Source organism: Mastomys coucha, unplaced genomic scaffold, assembly GCF_008632895.1.
Source record: "Mastomys coucha isolate ucsf_1 unplaced genomic scaffold, UCSF_Mcou_1 pScaffold1, whole genome shotgun sequence".
Lineage (NCBI taxonomy): Eukaryota > Metazoa > Chordata > Mammalia > Rodentia > Muridae > Mastomys > Mastomys coucha.
The window spans coordinates 87,628,570-87,635,436 of NW_022196891.1; the positions used below are offsets into that span (position 1 = coordinate 87,628,570).

Consider the following 6,867-nt stretch of genomic DNA (forward strand, 5'->3'; position numbering starts at 1 on the left):
AAAAAAAAAAAAAAAGTTTCAGAAGCTTGGAGAATTCCAGTAAAATCAAAGAAATAGTGGACTATCGTGAAGTCCCTGAACATTTCTCTGAAAGATAAGCTTCATGTGGGGATAGCAATCATAGATCCTCACCTAAAGAGAAACAAGTGGTGTCACTTCAGACCCCTTCTCCAGAGTCACAGCCATCAGGAAGAAGGACGGGGCAGCTTTAAAGGAATGGAATAAAAGAATCGTTGGCCTGGAATTTTATTTCCATCCCAACTATAAATTAGGAATGACAGCTGAGCAGTGAGAGTCACAGAAAGAATTTCTGTTTTCAAAAGGAAATTGAAATGACTGGTCCTTTGTGGGCGCTGTCCTGCACTGGTTTCTTCTGAACGGAAGTCTTCTCTCTTGGAGCGTCTTAGGCAGTGAGCAAGTTCTAAAGGACAGAAACAAACTTCAAAGTCTGACACAGCAGCTCCACAAATTTCCAGAAGCAGTAAATGGTTGTCAAGAGGAACCTGTAGGATATGTTGTGCCATGGGCCATTCATTAAGCTCCAGGACCTCAGCTTTCCTGAGTTGGATCACAGTTCCAACACAAGGTTTTACCTGTAACCTATGAAGAATACTCAAACAGAACAAATGTCGGGGGTGATGAGGATGCAGGCACCTCACCAAGGAAGATCCAGGCATAAATAAAAACAGTTAACACTCCTTACCACTAAGGAAGTAGAGTCAAAGCATCATGAGTTATCATCTATCAAAACCACTTAACACAAACAGGCAAAACCAAACTCCAGCATTCACCAGCTTAGCAAAGAGCAGCAGGTTTGGTTCCCCACACCCCCTTTGGGTTTTCTAGACAGGGTTTCTCTGTGTACCTCTGGCTGTCTCGTAACTCTGTAGACCAGGCTGACCTTGAACTTAGAGATCTGCCTGCCTCTGTCTCCCAAGTGCTGGGATTAAAGGCGGGCACCACCACCACCCAGTTAAAAATCAACAGTTTTTAAAATGTATATATTTCTGAAATATTGATTACTGTGACAATTGAAATAGAAAAAAACAGCCAATAGTAAATCAGTGTATGTAGCATGCCTAATGGCCTGTTTACCTCTGAAACAGCAGAATATCTGAGGTTGGGTAGCTTTATAAATAAAATGGTCTGTTTGCTCACAATTCTGCAGGTTTGGTGACACGCTGCCAACATCATGTCAGTGCTGACACCGGCCCCTGGAAAATGACATCACAAAGGTGGGACAATTCGTGAGAGGAGATGATCCCATGACAAGACAGGAAGCCAGGGAGCTCTCCAGGGCTGGGCTTGCTCTGACAACTCGAAGTTGAGACATCTAATTCCAAGTCCCCAGAGAACTCTCTTAATACCTGGAGGCCAGTGACCTCTGACCTTCCCAACCCCAGCTTTTAAGAGTCATGTCACCTAGCCAACATCTCACAGAGGACTGAGCCTCTGACCCAGCGAACCCAAGCAAACTACACAGCATCGCCATCTCACGCCTCACAGATGCAAGAGGAGAGAAAAACATACACAGCAAGCATTCCCTATCACACGAATTAAAAGCCTGGAAGAGACGCAGACATCAGGGCTGACACTCTGAAGATGGTGGGACAGCAAGTGTCCATGACACACTGCAATTTGTATTTGCTTTTTTTTTTTAACATCTTAAACACATGACTGCATTATTTGCTGGATAAAAATAATCCTTTTGAAAGTGTGAACACACTGTATGCTTTACAATGAACGTTGTCCCCTCTGCCACGAGAGAGACTGTTGTCTGTGGGCCAGGCAGGAATGGGTCCTGACCAGGCACAGAATGCTTCAGCACTCCCACCCAGGGCTTCTCCATCTCCAGGGCTGCAGGCGATGCTCTCCTGCGGCACCTGCCATGTAATCTTGGCAGTCTCTTTACACACCCAACACAGACCAAGACACTTCAGGACAGGAAGAAGATCATGGACACCTGGGACTTCCGCCATCAGCGTCAGCTCCACAGAGATGGGTGACCGGAAACAAAGCAAAGGACACCAGAGAACTATGTGTACCTGACATGTACCGTTGGTGAGCTCCCCAGCTGTGGAGCTGGAGGCAGAGAGGACAGGAAATAGGGCTCAAGGCCCACCCCGCTGACCCGCATCCTCCAGCTCCTAGGGGTCCCAGCCTTCTGAAGATACATTGCTAGCTGATGCTGACATGCACAGGTCTGTGAGAGATGTCTTCTATCCCAGCCGGTTGGTCGGTGGCTGGCCACTTGGAAGGATGATGAGAAGCCAGCCGCCTCCAGCGAGATTTCCAGATACCTTTGGCATCCACCGTGTTTGAGATGTGTTTGGACCCCAACTCACCCTCTCCAGTGTTCATAACTCACTACATCTTATGTGAAGTTTTTTTGCTAATTGATTTTGGTCTTTCCTTTTTCTTTTTCTTTTTCTTCTTTTCTTTCTTTGTGTGTGAAAGAGAGGGGCAGCTCAGAGACAGAGGGAAGAAGAAAAAGACAGAAAGAGACAGACAGGGCCAGAGTGGGGGGGAGGGACAGCCAGAGAAACAGAGAGAAAGAAAAAGAGACAGAGCCAGACAGAGAGACAGAGACAGAAAGAGCAAGAAAGGGAGAGACAGAGAGCAAGAGAAAGAGACAGAGCCAGCCAGAGAGACAGAGACAGAGAGAGACAAAGACAGCCAGAGAGACAGAGACAGAAAGAGCAATAAAGAAAGAGACAGAGAGAAACAGAGCAAGAGAGACAAAGACAGAGAGCAAGAGAGACAGAGAAAGAGAGATGGAGAGAGAGACAGCCAGAGAGACAGAGACAGAGAGAGTGAGAAAGAGAGACAGAGAGACACAGAAAGAGAGACACAGAGAGACACGGATGCAGGTGCCTGTGTTCCCTTGGAGGCCAGGTGTCCCACTCTTCTTTCCACCTGATTCTTATGAGACAAAGTCTCTCACTGACCTTGGAGCTGGGCTAGGGCCAGCAAGACACAGGGATCCTCTGCCTGCATGGGGAGCAGGCACAGGCATGAGCAGTCATGCTCAGCTTCCCATGTGGGTGCTGGAGCTTTGAACTCAGGTCCTCGCATGCACATTTTTATCCATCATCTTGTTTATCTTCTATTAATCCTAGTTTCTTCCACTGGGTTATCAGCTCTGTCAGGACAAAGAATATTTCATATGCTTCTCTTGGTTCTTTCCCTCGCCTGACCCAGTGCCGAGTACCCAGTGCTCACTGGGTCACAAGAGTCCTCTCCTCATTTCTGAATCCCAGAGCAGGACCTACATGAACATCTGGTAACAAAGCTTCAGTGGCCACATCTCAGATACCTAATTATCTTGTCCTGTCTCTGACCCTTGTATCAAGGTTTTGGTTCTGCCTTGATTCTCTTTCTCATCTGTCAGAGACTCTGTCATATTCTGGTGGACCTCGCCTCCTGTGGCCATTTCTCAGCCTCCTGATATTGTCAAGTTTTTATTTATTGTTTCCACATTACCAATTAGCCCCCTCAGCTTTGTCTTTCATTGCCAACTATGGCATCTTGAATGGATGGAGGGAGGGAGAAAGGGGTGGATGGACAGAAGACACAAGAAAAAGGAGACAGCTTGCTGCCTGTGATGGGTGACTTCTGGAACATTTATTATTTTTGTATATGGATGTGCATCACATGTGTACAGAGCTAAAGACGGCTAGAAGAAGTGTCAGAATTCCTGGGCTGAAGTTACAGCCACGTGTCAGTGCTGGGACTCAAACCCAGGTCCTCTGGAAGAACAGCCAGATGCTCTGAACTTCTGAGCCATCTCTCCAGATCCTGTGGTGTTTATTTTGATTGTCAACTTGATTGGACTGAAAATTTCTAGGAGGTTAATCAAGTACACTCTGGGTGTGTCCATGTGGGCATTTGCAGAGAAGGTTGACTAAGGAGGGGAGGACACTTCTAAACCTGAGGCTGGAGTGAGGGTCGAAGGGAACGGGGAGGGGCAGTCCGCCTGTGTAGACCTCTCCTACCTGCCTCACATTGTACTGTAGCCACCATGATACATGTTGGTAGAGCCGTCTTCCCTGTTCTACCACATCCTCCTGCCATGAGATGAGGACCTCTAAAGCCATGAGCACCAGCAAATCTTTCCTCCCTTGCATTGGAATTCTCTGTCACATGATCACGATGATGATCATAAGACCTCCCTGGCCTCCGTGGGCCACAGGAACTGTCAACCTCCATGGGGGGCCATTGCTCTGGGCGTTGCATGGTCTCATCGTCACAGACTCAGCTCTAGGCTCTTTTGTTAGGGAAGTTTTCAAATATGCCTCTTGACTACTTACTACACTCTATTCTGAGTTTTGAGTAAGGAACTACGTCTGGTACATCTCTTGTTTTCTGAATCCCTGGAGTGCCTCGGGTCACCTCTCACTATTTTTGTTAGTGTGCCTAGGCTAGTCTGTGTCCCCAGCACTGAGACTTTCTATATGTCACTACCTCTCTTTCTATATCTGGCATCCCTCAAGAGCTGGTTTAGTCCCTAGTCAGACTCAGTGGGTCTTTCTGACTTGACTCAACTCAGTCAATTGAATTAAATGTCTAGAAAAAGCATAGATGAATGAAACTATTAATACCAGGTCCCTGTCCATAGCTCTCTACAACATAGACCCACAGTTCGTGCTGTTGACAGACTGACTGATGTGTTTGAAAACGAAGAGTGGTTCCTGGGGAGTGAGAGGTTTTCATTTGCTCGATATGTTTTGGCTTCAAACCCTCAAAACAGTCATGGCTGAGCTTTCAGAACCAAAGCAGCCATTGCCTTCCTTCCAGAGCCAGGTTACCACAGAGAAGAGGCCTGCTGGAGACTCAAACACTTCTGAACAGATCGATGGAGGCGTATCTGAAGACAGGAAATTCCAAAGGCTTTCCCAGACTGCCTGAAGGACAGAACTCTATTATTAACCTCTTCCCTGAGGCCCCACTGCTGGCTGGCCTTGCACGGCTGAAACCATTTGCTCCCGGGCTCATGTGGTGGCTTTGTAGACCACAACCACTTCCTAGAAGCCAATCAATCTGAACAGTGTGGGAGACCTTAGTGGTCTGTGGGCTTAGAAGGCGGTCTCAGTGACATGAGGCCTGAGAAAGGATGAGCCAACACAGCAGGCCCAAGAGAAAGAAGAGAGGCTTGCTTCGGGAGGTCTAGAGGGGACAGCCCAGCCCTGCCCCTTCTACAACAAGACCCCTACTGGCTTCCATGCTTGTTGGTGACCCGAGGGAGGTGATTCCCAAAGATGCATGTGCATCTGGCTCTAGGGGTGTTCCCTCTGGTATTTAGAGTCAAGGACTGCTGACTTGTGAGCTGTATGTTCTGATGTAGCTAAGTGGACAGAGCTGTGAGTGGAGCTCTGTGATGAGCAAGGGATGAAGGGTCCCATGTGCCACCAACATGGAGTCAGATCTGTAGAGACTTCCTGTGGACACTTTACTCACAACGACAGGAGACAGGACCAGCTCAGCTCTATTCAGAGCCTGTGCCTTCTCCCTGAGAATGCATAGCCCTAAGAGCAGAGGGTCACAGGCAAAATGGCTGAATTCATTTCCTGCTGTGATGTTAAGGCGCCTTACGAGCCAAATGGAACCTGACACTTGACCCATCTCTCCTGAGATATAAAAAGATTAACACGGGGGCGGGAGGGGGCGGAATACGCTGCCTACCACTAACAGTTCACACCTCAGCGGGGTGGACCTCTTCTAGATCTTCCCCTTACAGGTCTGGTTGTCTGAAGGGAGAAGGTGGGGAAGACCAGGGAGCCAGGAAACTGCGGATGCTGAAGGGGGAGACTTAGAGACAGTAGAGGCCAAAGAGAGCAAGCTGAAGAGATGGCTATGCATAAGAACACTTGCTGGGCTTGCTGGAGAACGGAGTTCAACCCTAAGAACTCACAGGCCTGTTTCAGAAGGATAAGGTGGAGACTAAGTGAGATAGGTATTCAGTGTCTTCCTCCAGCCTTGATACTTGTACTGCATGTATCACACACACACACACACACACACACACACGTATATGGAAAGGCTCCCAGCCCAAGCATAATGCTCCTCTACCACAGTTTTGTGGAATCCAGGGCATGATGGCCTTGTAGTTCCTTGTCAGACCTAGCATGTTAAAAAAAAAAAAAAACACAGAGAAATAGTATTTGCCTGACATGACAGGGCCATTGCACTCGTGAATTCATTGTGGCTACATGTACAAGACGTAAACAATACCAGGCCAGTCAAAATCCCAGCAGGTCTGGGGCAGGTGCAGGCGTGGATATCCTAAAGTTCTACCCCCAGCTAAGGAAATATTTGCAATTGGTAGATGTTGTGATGGATAATTTCATGTCAACCTGACACAAGCTAGAGTCATCTGAGAGGAGGGAACCTCAATTTTGAAAATGCCCCAGTAAGACTGGGCTGTCAGCAAGTCTGTAAAGCATTTTTTTAATTTACTGACTGATGAAGAGGACCCAGCTCATTGTGGGTGGTGCCATCCCTGGGCTGGTAGTCTTGGGTTTTATAAGAAAGTAGGTTGAGCAAGCCATGGACAGCAAGCCAGTAAGCAGCACCCCTCCATGGCCTCTGCATCAGCTCCTGACCCCAGGTTTCTGCCCTGCCTGTTCCCGCCTTCACTGCTTTTGGTGATGAACTGTTCTATGGGACAGTGAGTGAAGTAAACCCTTCCCCCCCCCCCCAGGCCGCTTTGGTCATGGTGCTTCATCACAGTAGTAGTCACCCTGATTAGGATCGATCCTGAGGGAGACAGATGGGTTTTCCTCGGGAATGTGGTGCCTGAGAGGCAGCCACGGGACAGTAGATGGTCCCCATGCCCACGCACACACAGGCAGCACTAACCCAATTCAG

At 48.1% G+C, this 6,867-nt stretch overlaps 1 long non-coding RNA gene across 1 annotated transcript; it reads left to right on the forward strand.

The window, feature by feature from the left end:
- Positions 1–762: 762 nt before the first annotated feature.
- LOC116071918 lies at positions 763–2,400 on the forward strand. The gene is made up of 2 exons (XR_004111236.1): positions 763–812; positions 1,169–2,400. It is a non-coding gene; the product is annotated as an uncharacterized LOC116071918 (long non-coding RNA).
- Positions 2,401–6,867: the final 4,467 nt, after the last annotated feature.